The sequence below is a fragment of the Carcharhinus amblyrhynchos genome, chromosome 22, assembly GCF_965287045.1.
Source record: "Carcharhinus amblyrhynchos chromosome 22, sCarAmb.v2.hapA, whole genome shotgun sequence".
Lineage (NCBI taxonomy): Eukaryota > Metazoa > Chordata > Chondrichthyes > Carcharhiniformes > Carcharhinidae > Carcharhinus > Carcharhinus amblyrhynchos.
The window spans coordinates 28,249,699-28,264,227 of NC_137345.1; the positions used below are offsets into that span (position 1 = coordinate 28,249,699).

At 42.5% G+C, this 14,529-nt stretch overlaps 1 protein-coding gene across 1 annotated transcript in view; it reads left to right on the forward strand.

Annotated features, from left to right (window-relative positions):
• The window catches only part of LOC145357026 (metabotropic glutamate receptor 4-like), a 1,215,873-nt gene that overhangs the window by 49,303 nt on the left and 1,152,041 nt on the right, over window positions 1-14,529 (forward strand). The window lies entirely within an intron of this gene.

The following is a 14,529-nucleotide window of genomic DNA, read 5'->3' on the forward strand; positions in this document are numbered from 1 at the left end:
TAGCTGCTGCAGTGACATGAGTACAAAAAAACCAAAGCTGGGATTTGAGTATCCAAAGGCACACAACATTTAGATAGGACAGGAAGCTGAGGAAAGGTCGTGGGGTAGCTCTGTCAACAAAATTGCATGTTAGTGCTGTTGCGAGTGATGAGGTTTGTTCTAAAGATGTAGAATCAGTTTTAGTGAAGCTAGGAAACAGTGAAGGGTAGAAAACATTTGTTGGAATTGTTTATTGGTCACCAAGCAATAGTGGTAGTGTAAATCACAGTATAACTCAGGAAATTAAAGGTGCATGCAATATTAATCAGGGGATTTCAATCTCCATGTAGACTGGGCAAACCTAATTAGCACTAATTTTGAGGACGATGAGTTTTTGGAATGTATTCAAAATTGTTTTCTAGAGCAACTTGTTGAGGAACCAAGCCAGCGATTACATATTTTAGCTCTAGCTTTATGCAATGAAAAAGAATTCATTAATAATCATGTAAAGGAGCCTTGAGGAAAGAGTGACCATAATATACTAGAATTTACAATAATTTTGAAATTGATGTAGTTCAATCAGAAGCTAGCGTTTTACTCCTAAACAAAGGAAACCATGAAGGTATGAGTTTGAAATTGGCTACAGCTGATTCAGAAACTATGTTAAAGACATGATGGTTGTTAGGCAATAGCTAACATTAAAATAACTAATACAGAGTTTGCATCAAAACATTGCGCAAATAAGGACGATGGAAAAGATTAAGAAAGGAAAAATCAAATCAATCGTAGATTCCTACAGTGCAGAAAGAGGCCATTCAACCCATTGAGCCTGCACTGACTCTCCCTGATACCCATGTCCTTTTCTCCACCCTATCCCCGTGCCCTTACATACTTACAATGGATAATCCATCTAACCTATACATTTTGGGACACTGCAGGGCAATTTAGCGCGGCTAATCCACCTAACCTGCATATCTTTGGAGTGGGTGAGAAAACCCAGGCAGACATGGGGAGAACCTGCAGATACCCAAGGCCAGAATTGAATCCAGATGCCTGGCATGTGAGGCAGCAGTGCTAACCGCTGTGTCACTGTGCTGAGTAAATGAGTAAGAAATAAACAAGTTTCTAGCAGAATGTAAGAAGGAAAAGATTAGCAAAAAATTACTCTATTAAAGGTGGAGTCAGGAGAATTTATGAAGGGAAATGGCAGTGAAACTAATCAAAAACCATGACTGTCTTCACAGAAGAAAATACCAAAAACCTTCCAGAAATAATGGAGAATAAAGGGACTAATGTAAATGAGGAACTGAGATAGTAACACTATTAAAAGAATAATACTAGGGAAATAAATGGGGTTTAACTCAGACAAATCCTGTGAACAAGATGACTGTGCATCTCAGTGTTGAAAGAAGTGGCTGTAGAGATGGTGGATACATTGGTGGTCTTCTTCCAAAACTCTATAAACTCTGAAATAGCTCTCACAGTTTGGAAGGTGGCAAATATAAGCTAACAACAAGATTCTTACTAATCATGTTGCATATAGCAAAAGTCATACTAGGTAGTATGCTTAAATAATTTCAGTATCTATTTAGCATACATGTGATTAGTTGAAAAGATGGAACCAGCAGTAATTTTTTCAAGCTCTGATGAAGGGTCATCCAGACTCAACTTTGGCTCCACACTCTTGCCACAGATGCTATTAGACCTGCTGAGATATTCCTACATTTTCTGTTTTGGTTTCAGATTCCAGCATCCGCTGTATTTTGCTTATAACTTTTGCTATCTTGAGTTCAGGCTGACAGCAAAAGAAAACTTGCAGATATAAAACCCATCTATACAAACCAGCATTGGAGAAAGCTGGCTTTTCAAGGTAGCTTAAATGCAAATAAGTTTACAGAAGGGACAGATGTGTATTTTATGAATGTCTACATCAAAGTTTGAATGTCTCTGGATTTCAATTTTGGCTCTGATTTGTGTCATTTGAATGTATCAACACAATCATACTCCAGCTACCTCACAAGGACCGACTTCATCAAGAGTGCTTCACGGTAATGAGAGTGTAAGAGCGTATGGGACAAAACACACTTCTTTCTTCCAGTGAACAACATGCACATCAAGCTGCCGCAGAAGCAAAATCTCTTCCAAGCTGAAAATGCTCCGAATTTCCTCATCATCCCACTATGAATAAAGTAAAAACTCCAAAACAACAGTCTAACACTGCAACTGGTTATTCACCACTAACTGGTTGCGCATAACAATGTCAATTCCCAGGATCACAAATTCCAAGAACAATCAACAAAACGAGAGTCTCTTTCATAATTGAATATTGGTTCAGCTCTATTTATAGGGACTTAGTCAACATAATCATTTTATTTGATGGGAAACTTGCATAACTATTAGATTGCAGGAGTAAAAACTTTCCAACAATTAAGGTAATATGAGGCTAACCTACCCAGCATTCAGACTGTAGTAAGTATAAATACTAAAGTGGAAACTTTTTGATTATTCTCACTGAGTGAATTATTCACAAACTACTTCACATTTTGTAACTTTGTTCCAATAACAGGTCTTTGAAACAATGCACAGGTATTTGGGAGGAAATACAATATGGTTGTAATCTGTTATTTTAATTAAGGTGTCAACTTTTTAATTTTGCTTTATTTTGTTTCAAATGGATCAGTGCCTCTGCTTTTGGATTCTCCCATCCTGCTGTGTCAATTTTTAGCGCGCGGGGCCAGATTAGTACGATCCATGCTGCGCGTCTCGCCCCGAGTATGTCTCCGGTGTCAAACACCAGGGTGGGGTGGCAGGCGTGAGGGTCGTGCTGGGCATTGCATCTTGGCAGTGTCAGTCTAAGCCTCTGGCACTGCCCAAGGGGCAATGTGCCAAAGCCCAGAAGGCACCTTGGCGCTGCCCATCATGCACGGGGCAGTGCCAAGAGGCAGGGCCTAATGGGGCCAAGGCTTCTGGGGCAATCGATAGGGGTGGGGGCCCCGCTCCTACTCTGCATTTGGGATCGCGAGCAGAGGGAGAGAGGCCAGTGGTGAGAGCTGACCATTGGGATGGGGGGTGGTGGCGAAGAGGGTGGTCTGTCTGCTGCGGGGATTTGGGACTGCTGGTGGGCAGGGAGGGGGCGATTGGGCATCAGGAGATCAGGGCTCCAGGGGTTAATGGGGTAGATTGGGGGGTGGTGGGGATTGAGGTTGGCCCGGACATGTTCGAGGAGTCGGCGACGGGGAGGGTGTTGCAAGACCAATGTTGTGAGGGTCGCGGGGCTGGCCAGCAACTGGGAGGTTGACAGTGTGGGCTACTGTGAATGCGCCAATTTCAGCATTGACAGATCATCGCATGCACAACAGCCCGCTTGATGTTATGCTACTGGCCTCTCAGGCGGGAATAGGCCCTGTCTACAGATTACTAATGTGATTTATGTTGGTGCACTCAGTGTGGAAAATTCTTCTCTGAACTCCCACTGAAAAAAAAACAACAGGGTTTGCTTCAATTTTCACACAAATTCGACACTTAGGATTTTTTTGGAAGAATTGCTCTCCGGAAAGGAATGCATTAAGCATTCATTTGACTCCACTGTTTATGAACTATCAGGTTGCTTATCTGAAATCAAGAACTGGATGGACAGGGATTTCTTCTGGTTAAACTTTGAGAAGACCAAAGCTGTTGGTCTACATTTTTGCAATGATGGCGAGCCTCTCAGTCAGTCATTGTGAAAATAGTGGATGAGCCCAAAAATTGGAAACCCTGCTCTTGAACCTTGCACTGACCATTTTTGTGGAGGAGGGAAACGAGAGTGCATTGTATGACACTAATCTATGTTTTGTGGAAGTAGCAGCCCATAGAAATCAGCAGCTGCCTCTACTCGTGTGGTTTAGATGTGGGAGCCTGAAACCTAACGTGTGAATATTAGGCCTGGTAGGAGCAGGTCTGAACTTCATGGATTTGTTTGGATACAGTAAAAAGTCTGACAACACCAGGTTTTAGTCCAACCGATTTATTTGATAATATACTCACAAGCTTTCGGGGTTAGCCCCTTCGTCAGGTGAATGGAGAGTTCTGGCCTCAGACAGAGCATATAAAGCACAGACAGTTTAGAGATTACTGATTAGAATGCGAATCCTTACACCTAACCTGCTGTTCAAGACCTGAAGTGGCTGATAATGTGAGTGGAAGGAGCACTGATCACAGTTTAAAGAGATGTGTATTGTCTCCAGACAGTACAGTAAGTGAGGTTTTGCAAACCCAGGCAAGTCACGGGGGTTACAGATAGTGCGACATGAACCCAAGATCCCTGTTGAGACCGTCCTCATGTGTGCGGAACTTGGCTATCAGTCTCTGTTCAGCGACTCTGCGCTGTCGTGTGCCGTGAAGGCCGCCTTGGAGAATGCTTACCCGAAGGTCAGAGGCTGAATGCCCGTGACCACTGAAGTGTTCGCCAACAGGAAGGGAACAGTCTTGCCTGGTGACTGTCGAGCGATGTTCATTCATCCGTTGTCGTAGCGTCTGCATGGTCTCCCCAATGTACCATGCTTCGGGACATCCTTTCTTGCAACGTATCAGGTAGACAATGTTGGCCGAGTTGCAAGAGTATTTACCATGTACCTGGTGGACGGTATTCTCACGTGTGATGATGGTATCCATGTCGATGATCCGGCATGTCTTGCAGAGGTTGCTGTGGCAGGGTTGTGTGGTATTGTGGTCACTGTTCTCCTGAAGGCTGGGTAGTTTGCTGCGAACAATGGTCTGTTTGAGGTTGTGTGGTTGTCTGAAAGCAAGAAGTGGGGGTGTGGGGATAGCCCTGGCGAGATGTTCGTCTTCATCAATGATATGTTGAAGACTCCGGAGAAGATGTCGTTGCTTCTCCGTTCCAGGGAAGTACTGGACGACGAAGGGTACTCTGTCCACTGTGTCCTGTGTTTGCCTTCTGAGGAGATCGGTGCGGTTTTTCGCTGTGGCGCATCGGAACTGCCGATCTATGAGTCGAGCACCATATCCTGTTCTTATGAGGGCATCTTTCAGGGTCTGGAGGTGTCTGTCACGATCCTCCTCATCTGAGCAAATCCTGTGTATACGGAGGGCTTGTCCATAGGGAATGGCTTCTTTAACATGTTTAGGGTGGAAACTGGAGAAGTGGAGCATTGTGAGATTGTCTGTGGGCTTGCGGTACAGTGAGGTGCTGAGGTGACCGTCCTTAATGGAGATGCGTGTGTCCAAGAATGCAACTGATTCTGGGGAATAGTCCATGGTGAGTCTGATGGTGGGGTGGAATTTGTTGATATCATCATATAGTTGTTTCAGTGATTGTTCACCATGAGGCCAAAGGAAGAAAATGTCATCGATGTATCTAGTTTACAGCATCGGTTGAAGATTCTGTGTAGTGAAGAAGTCTTGTTCGAACCTGTGCATAAAGATGTTGGCATATTGAGGTGCAAATTTGGTCCCCATGGCTGTTCCATGTGTCTGGATGAAAAACTAGTCGTTGAAGGTGAAGACATTGTGGTCCAGGATAAAGCGGATGAGTTGTAAAATTGTATCTGGAAACTGGCAGTTGTCAGCATTGAGTACTGAGGCAGTCGCAGCAATGCCATCGTTGTGGGGGATGTTGGTGTAGAGCGCTGAGACATCCATTGTGACGAGGAGTGTCCCTGGTTCAACTGCTTCGTGTGCGCTGAGTTTCAGTAGGAAGTCCGTAGTGTCGCGACAAAAGCTGGGGGTTCTTTGTACAATGGGTTTCAGGATGCCCTCGACGTAGCCGGAGAGGTTCTCACACAGAGTTCCATTGCCCGATACGATGGGACGGCCAGGTGTGTTTGCCTTGTGTATCTTTGGGAGGCAGTAGAGATCTCCAATGCGGGGAGTACGTGGAATGAGAGCACGGAGGGTGCTCTGAAGGTCCGGATCAAAGGTCTTGATCAGATTGTTGAGTTGACGAGTGTGTTCTTTGGTCGGATCTGTGGGTAATTGTCTGTAGTGTTCCTCATTGTTTAGTTGTCGGTACACTTCTTTACAGTAATCCGTTCTGTTCAGTGTGACAATGGCCCCTCCTTTGTCTGCTGGTTTGATGACAATGATGCGGTTTGTCTTGAGAGCGTGGATGGCGTTGCGTTGTGCTTGGGTGACGTTTGGGGCTGTCTTGTGAGTGCAGCTGATGAACCTGGTGTTAACGCACCTCCTGATGGTTTGGGCATACAAGTCCAGTCGAGGGCAGCGGCCTTCCGGAGGAGTCCAATTGGATTCCTTCCTCTTAGGTTGTTGCACTGCGGATCTCTCTGTCGGCTGTTCTGGTTCATCGACTGTCTCATTGTGTTCGTTGCTGGCCTCTTGGGGTTTGTGGAAAAACTCCCGCAGCCTCACCATTCACCTGACGAAGGGGCTAACCCTGAAAGCTTGTGAGTATATTATCAAATAAATAGGTTGGACTAAAACCTGGTGTTGTCAGACTTTTTACTGTGTTTACGCCAGTCCAACGCCAGCATACCCACATCATGACTACTTTGTTTGGATAGTCAGGGTATCTTTTTGGACAGACGAGGTACTCTACAGGATATAGACCTGTGACATCTTCAGGAGAGGTCAGATGTCTTTTGAGAGAGGTAAAATGCCCTTTTAGATAGAACCATAAAATCCTTACAGTGCCATTAGGCCTCTATCAACAATAGCTAAGCATATGCATAAATGTGGGCAAAAAGTGTGTAAACGCATTGGAATTGTGAAGCGCATTGGAGCTGTCAAAACCAACCGTCAAAAGTGTCAGGATGAACTGTCAAAGGGAGCTGTCAAGGTAATTAAAACTTCTGCCCTTTAATTTGTTGGAAAAAGGTTTGGAGTGTTGAAAATGATTGGTTGTTATCTCACACTGTCTGTTAACATCAGTCTTAGGATGATTGGATTGATGTTGTATGACTGATTGCAAAATGACCCATTATATAGTGACATGCCTGCCAGTTCACAGTTTGATTGACAGCTTCAGGTGGTTATGGACTCTGAAGTGGGATCATGGTTTCCAATATTTGATTTTTAAACAAGAGACTATGCAATTGAATTGAATATTTGTTGTTATAAGTAAAAACTTGATTGAGAAAATTTAAACGTAGCAAATGGGTTTGAATCAAAGAGGTTATTCTTTTTAAGTAATAAAGAATGCAATAGACACTTATAACTTCATTTCATTGAGTTTCAGCATTGGTCTTGGTCCATCATTGGGAATGCTGGGTGAGTTGGAACAGTAGGTGTAAGAGCGAAGGATGGTAGGTGAATGCAGGGTGTCATCCCAGATTTCTGGTACACCAGTGTATGCTTGTCATCCTTATTTTGTAGTCTGGCTCATCAATGATTTCCTGAATCCTCTGCTGAAGATCTTCTGCAAAACCTCATCCTCCAGGGAGCTGGCACCCAAGCTATCCTTTTTCCCCGCATGGCTGCAGCGCCCATGTGATGAGATCAGGAGCACATGTACATCCACCTCCATACTATCTTCCAAATTAGGGGCAGTGTTTGTATCTGAGCCAGTGGCTATGACTGTGAAATTTACTGCAAGTGTGTTTTCATCTTCATTTATTTATTCCTTGTTCATTTTCCACTGCCTGGGCAGCTCAGTACTTTTGGGTATCTGAAAGGAAAAGAGACAAGGGTTGGGTTGTGATAAGGAGAGAGGAGAACATGTGAATTGTACGCCTATACCATTTCACTATCTGGTACTTCCCAGAAGAGATTGCGGGAAGGGGAGAGCTAGGATGAGAGAAGGAAGATGAGGTAGTCAGATACTTGATTTTTCAATGGCCAGCACCATCTCCTCCATGGAGTTAGAAAATGAAAGTGTACCTCTTCCTTTCCAAATGGTTCTTACTGTCTCTGGTTGTGCATGATCTTCTGTGGGAGAGAAGGTTGCGTGTCACGGAGTGTTCTACAATCTGTGTGGCTGATGGCTATCATGGTTGAATAGCTGGCAGTGCGTGGAAAGTTGTGAGTTGTGGATATGAGACTTGTAGCAGTGCTTAATGTGTGTGATGATGAGGTGAAGAATGAGTCCTGGTTAATAGAAATTGTGTGATGGGAATGTGGTGAATTAAGCAACGGCTATAGCAAGTCATACAATGGTAGGATATGGCAATTGAAGATGGATTCATAGACTTTTGTCATATTCTTGTTCTTGGAGTTACACTGTTGGAATTAATCTCTTCCACTGTCTTGTGTCTGGAGGGTCTCTTTATGTCAATGGACACCTCTTCTTCTCACCATTCCTTTCAAAGTCGCCTGTGGTCAACTGCTGTTATAGTGCAGGACAGCTTTAAGAAGTACTAGGCTGGGTGGAGTGCTTGTTGCAGGCATTATGGGAATAAACAGGCAGCACAAAGTAGTTATCCATTCTGCAGTCCAATCAAAAGCCTTGGGTTTATTGTTCATCGTGATCTGTCTGTCCACTTTCAAGAGTTAACCAACTGAACCCTCATTAAACTTTCATCTGAAAGTATCACACAGTGCAACTTAGAAGCTGAATTCTGTTGTTGATTATGGCTAATGTCATGCAGATAGTTGTTCCCAAGCTGAAGTTGTGTCTAAGCAAGATTTAGAGATAAACATTGTGTTGAAATTAGCTGCAGACTAGAGTAGAAGCCAAATTCTGGCTTGAGTTGCAACTAGATGGAAGATGATCATTTTTGGTGTGTCTGTATGTGTGGAGTATGGAGTGAACCATGTCTGATTCCTTGTCCTGATGAATAGGTGTGCCAAGGTGGTTCATTTTTCTGAAGTGCTTTCTTTCACCTTTTCAATCAGCCTTCCAGCTGCTTTAAAATCAAACTCACTGAATGGAAACAAAGCAATTTGTTTCTCAAACATATTAATACAGTTCAGGAACATGACAATGTCAGACAAGGTACAGTAAACATTGACTTAAAAAAAAACCTTTCCAAGGGCAGCTTAAGAACTCCTGTTCTCATTAAATTTACTTGCTTCCATTCCAAATGAGCCTAGGGAGAAATGGTATGCAAGACCAACATATTTACAAGCCACTAGTTATGCAGGAGAGTTTCTGTCTTGTCATCCAAGCAAAGCTGCTTGCTTTCCATCTGGACATTCCCCAATCACTGAGAACCTCCTCCAGGATCTCTGACAATTGACAGGATTGGAAACTTCCTCCAAGATCTGAAGAACCCTTCAATGCTATCCACCCACCTGAGCAGCAGGCACCGCACTCACACTCTGGTCTACAACATCCTGACAGGGATACAAGTGTGTTGACCAATTTGGTTTTTGGGTGGGGAATCTACTGGGAAGAAAGTCAGACACACTGTGGAGTTAACGTTTCACAGCACGTGGTGAAATCTGTTTCCTGACCATGACTCCTGCTGACCCCCACCAACCCCACTCAGTAATCAGGTTAAGATCAGAGCCTCAGTGTCTGCCTGTAGAATCAAAAGCAGTCCATTATGTTTGTCGGTTCAAAGGACTACAGGCACAGATGTGATTGCTTGGACTTGTATGCTGTGTGATATGTTTGAATTTGTTTGAATAGGATGATGAGATTTGCAGCAAGAGACCACATCGTCAGCAGCAGCTCTTGTCTCCTGTTACTGAGTGCTCCTTCTGTGGAAACCACAGATCTACTTGACAACATATTGCTGGACAGCATTGTGGTTGCTCAAACCTTATCTTACCTGCTTGTCTTAACATGATAAGAGTGGAAATGCCAGACTGAGACCCCAATAACTATCAGTGGAGAACATATCATCAATCCCTTAATGTTCAGAAGTGAATGGAACATTTATGTGCTATTTCCAAATCAGTTCTTTCTGCTGTACATTGCTCAAATTGACCTTATTTGTTAGTTTCTTATAACAATGTTGAAGGAAATTTGAATTACTTGTTGAATTATTTTCCTGATAGACTGTAATTAGTCCTCGAAGGCAGAAGTCCCTTCACCAAAATCCCTTTATTTACAAGGCTGACAACTGCATCCAGTTAACAGCCTATATGAGGAGTCCCAGAGGAACTGACATTCCTGGTTCAATACAGAGCAGGAGGCACCTTGATTGGCCCCATCTATTTAGCCCTTAACCAGGAGTTCATATTCTAACAGGCCCACCTCAATTGCCTGATTAAAGTTGTTAACTAGACCTTCTTTACATTTCTCAAGTGAATAAAAATTCTTATAAAAGCACCATCATGGAAGACTTGACACTGGTTATCTGATATTGGTTGATTGCTACTTGCTGGGACTAGTTTATGGATTTAGAGTTTATAATAAAACATTAAAAGGAATGGAGCAACAGCAGGACTCAATCCTGCACAATCACCTGATAAAATTAACCTTCCTGGATGCTCAATGTGGCTGGACTTGCGTACTTATGACCCATCATTGATTGGTTCCAGGAACTTGTCACAATTACTTACCTTAAATAGATAACTCTTCCGAACAATTGATGAGTGATTAAGCACTCGAGGTATAAAAAGTATAACAGCTCAGTTTTCTGCTTTACAGTATTAAGGTGTGGAGTTTGTGAAGTGCAACATAATGGAATGGCTAGGGATACAGGTCAAGGAGAATAATCACATTACTTCAGTGTAATTTAAATGACAAAGTATAGGAGGAATTGAATGTAATAATGAATAATAAAAATGACTTAATTGGCTATGATAGGTATCCTGAGGATGCCACAACAGCAAAGGAGTATAATTTTCTCTGGCACTTGCACCAAAATATTAGCATAAGTACAAAATAGATTTTGTAATGTTGCAAACCTATGCTACTTCTAAATGCTTTACCTGAATCAAGCAAATAATTCTTCCAATAACCCTTTACATTCTCCATTTAAATCAACAACACAGTACTGTTGGCCAGATTAGCTGTTCTTCATCCTATCAATTGCAAAGTAACTTATGGCACAATATCTGCTTATTTCTGTTAATCAATGTCCTGAAAACGAAATGAATGCTTTTTGTTTAAGAAAAGTTAAATTGATGAGAGGTAATTAGCAATTGTCTATGAGGAACTCAAGGCATTAGAGTGGTTAAATAGCTTGAGGGGCCATCACTCAGCATTGAGAATGGACAACGGAAGGAGCAGGCCTCTGAGAACTACCAAAGCAGTACAGGAATTGAAACTGCACCACTGGTGTTACTTTACACCACATTCTAGTCAACAAGACAACTGAGCTAATGGACATGAGAAATCAGCTAGGTACCTGCTTTTATACAGTGTGGTTTAGGAAAAGACTTGTTACAATCACTTTCCTCGTGGATTGAAGTAACCTAAGTGCCCTTTACTCACACACTGAAAATTGTTAATCACTGTGGTTCTTTATCATTACCTGGTCCTGTGACCTGAGTGAGAGATAGAAATCTGGGTTGCTTTATATACAATATCTCTATGGCAACCAACCACTGGAATATCCATTTTTTAAGAATCCTCATACAAGGGAACATGTTAGTTACTTGCTACTGAATGTTATTTCAGTAACACAGACGTGGAGATCATGGTAACGGTAAGAATTGACACCGTGCTCCACCAATTCTGAACAGCCAGTTTGCCCTTACAGAGACATTGTAATCATAAGCCTTCCTTATCCTCTCTCTTTCTAGCTCAGTCCCTGCTTCCTTCACCCACGAGGTCAGAAACCAGACCACTCCTAACTTACTGGAGTCGACAAAGGCCCTGGTGTCACATGGGTCTATAAAATTATCCAGCCACGTTTTGTGTTCTTATAACATTTCCAGATAGAAAATATTCAAACAGTTGCCCTGATATCCTGAATAGATGCTCACAATCTGTTTTTTTTCAACATAATCAGCCTCATGATATGTTTCTATTCCCACAGTAATTTGAAGGTACTCATTAGTTAATCTTTAGTCCAAATAGTTATCAAGTTAAAAGTTTATGAATCTTGAAAAAGGTGATTTAATCCCTAATTTAGGTCTGTCTCAGGATCTTATTGTCACCTTTTATTTTTTCTGTATGCCTAATATCCCTTTACTCATTGATGAAACAAAGAATTCTTCAGGTCAGCTCCAAGTGAAGGCAGACTGATGATTGAGTGAAATTTGCCCCCTTGATTTTGTTTTAGTGATTTTTCAGGATTCTCTTTTATTTACTCCAGGCAAAGTATCTTTTGCTTATCAAATATGTTCATTCTCAAAATATTTTGAAATCAAAACAGGACTCCATGCACAAATCTGGAAATTGTGACTTCCACGTAAAAGCTAGGTTAATGTGTAGATACATATTTAATAATCCATTTTAGTTTATTATTGGAACCATGCGCAAATCTTACTCCCCTTGATAGACCATAGTGACTAAAAGCAATAAGAATCATTGCGCGTGGCATGTTTGGATCTAGGTTGATTTTTATGCACTTAAACCCATTGTTACAGAATGGTTTTAGCGTACTATGTTCCCTTTACAGGATTCATCATTCCCATGTCAGAATAGAGTGGCTAAGTGGAGAGGTGTGGAGCAGGTTTGTTCAGTGCAGTGGGTCCATTAATCTTTTGTCTGTTTTTTAACAGAGAAAATTTTCCACTTACCTTCAAACTCTAAGGAACTGACAGAAATCAATGTTAGTCATGGTAATTCTAAGAGTGGAGTTGAGGACCGTAAGTAGTTTCACAACACCAGATTAAAGTCCAACAGGTTTATTTGGTATCATGAGCTTTCGGAGCGCTGCTCCTTCATCAGGTGACTTCAACATGACTCACCTGATGAAAGACCTGTACTCCGAAAGCTCATGATACCAAATAAACCTATTGGACTTTAACCTGGTGTTGTGAGACTACACACTGTGCCCACCCCAGTCCAATGCTGGTATCTCAGTAGCGCAGTGGTTAGCACTGCTGCCTCACAGTTCCAGGGACCTGGGTTCAATTCACAGCTCAGGTCACTGTCTGTGTAGAGTTTGCACATTCTCCTTGTGTCTGCGTGGGTTCCCTCTGGGTGCTCCAGTTTCCTCCCACAGTCCAAAGATGTGTGGGTTAGGTTGATTGGCCATGCTAAAATTGCCACTTAGTGTCCTGGGATGCATAGGTTAGAGGAATTAGCGGTTAAATGTGTAGGGATATGGGGGTAGAGCCTGGGTGGGATTGTGGTCAGTGCAGACTCGATGGGCCAAAGGGCCTCCTTCTGCATTGTAGGGTTCTATGATCTATGATCTCCACATCAGGGAGTTAAGGATGTAAGGACGTGGCATGGGTTCCTCTTTCAACTGAAGCAAGGGTGCAAAGAAATTGTGAAGTTTTAACCAAGTATTATTAAAAGTTCAGTATTATTGTTATCATTCACCTTCATGAAAATGTAGGTTTACTGAGTTTCGTGCCAAAGCAAAGTGGCTGTCTATCCATGTGCACTGGTCGGCATGGTCAGAAAATAGTTAATGGTTTGATTACACAAAGGATATAACTCTGGTACAGTATATTCCAGGCAAACAAACTGGTGGACTATAACACAATGAACCGACAAAGTTGAAAAGGAGAAACATAACACAATGTTAATATCCTATAAATGTAAATTTAATGGGGTGAGTTACGGTATAATCGCAAATAACCTGTAGAGTGGCATGGTGATTAGTGCTGCTGCCTGAGTGCCAGGGACCCGGGTTCGATTCTCAGCTTGGGTCACTGTCTGTGTGGAGTATGCACGTTCTCTCTGTTTCTGCATGGGTTTCCTCCAGAATCCAAAGGTGTGTAGGCTAGGAGGATTAGCCATGCTAAATTGCTCTTATTGTCCTAAGATGTGTAGTTTAGGGGAATTAGCATGATAAATGTGTGCAGTTGCAGGGATAGGGCAGGAGGGTTGGTCTCTTGAGAAAGATGCTCTGACAGAGAGTCAGTGCAGACTTGATGGGCTGAATGGCCTCCTTCTGCACTACCAGGATTCTATAATTGCCAATTGAACATCTAAATGTATCAATGTCTCAGCTTTAAATGCTTTAGGTTCCAGCCAAACTATGCCCACTACCACCCAATTCCCCTGCTCTGATACCCACTTCAGGTCCAGAAACTTTGCACCAGACCTGGGCTAGAAGAGTAAACATGGTAGAGAAACATTAGATCTGTGCATGCACAGTACTGGCAGCAAATGCAGCCATTTAGTATTTACTCTGATGTCATCCTCTATGTTTTTGCCTCCCCCACAAGAAACGCATTGGCAAATCCTTTATTATTTCTGTAAGCCTTCTGGACAAAACAGGCTTGGGCTGACAAGAATGGGTTCATTATTGGAGGAATTGTGGAGAGAACTCAGTGGAATCGTTGGAAAATAAGATAATGATGGCAGGAAGTTGAATAGTGAAGCAACTAAAATGATTGGGCCAAGAATGCACCCCTGCAGAGCTCCTGCAGTGATATCAGAAGTTTTCAGAATATGTGTGACAATCACAAACATCGTTCATTGCATCAAGGATGACTTGCTTTTCCTCCATTGACTTCATTTTTGCTAGACCTCTTTGCTGCTATGTTCAGTTGAATGCTACTTTAATATGGAGCACAACTCTTCTCGTGTCTTCTCTGACACTCAACTTGTACTTCCTTGTGTTTGGATCAAAGCTG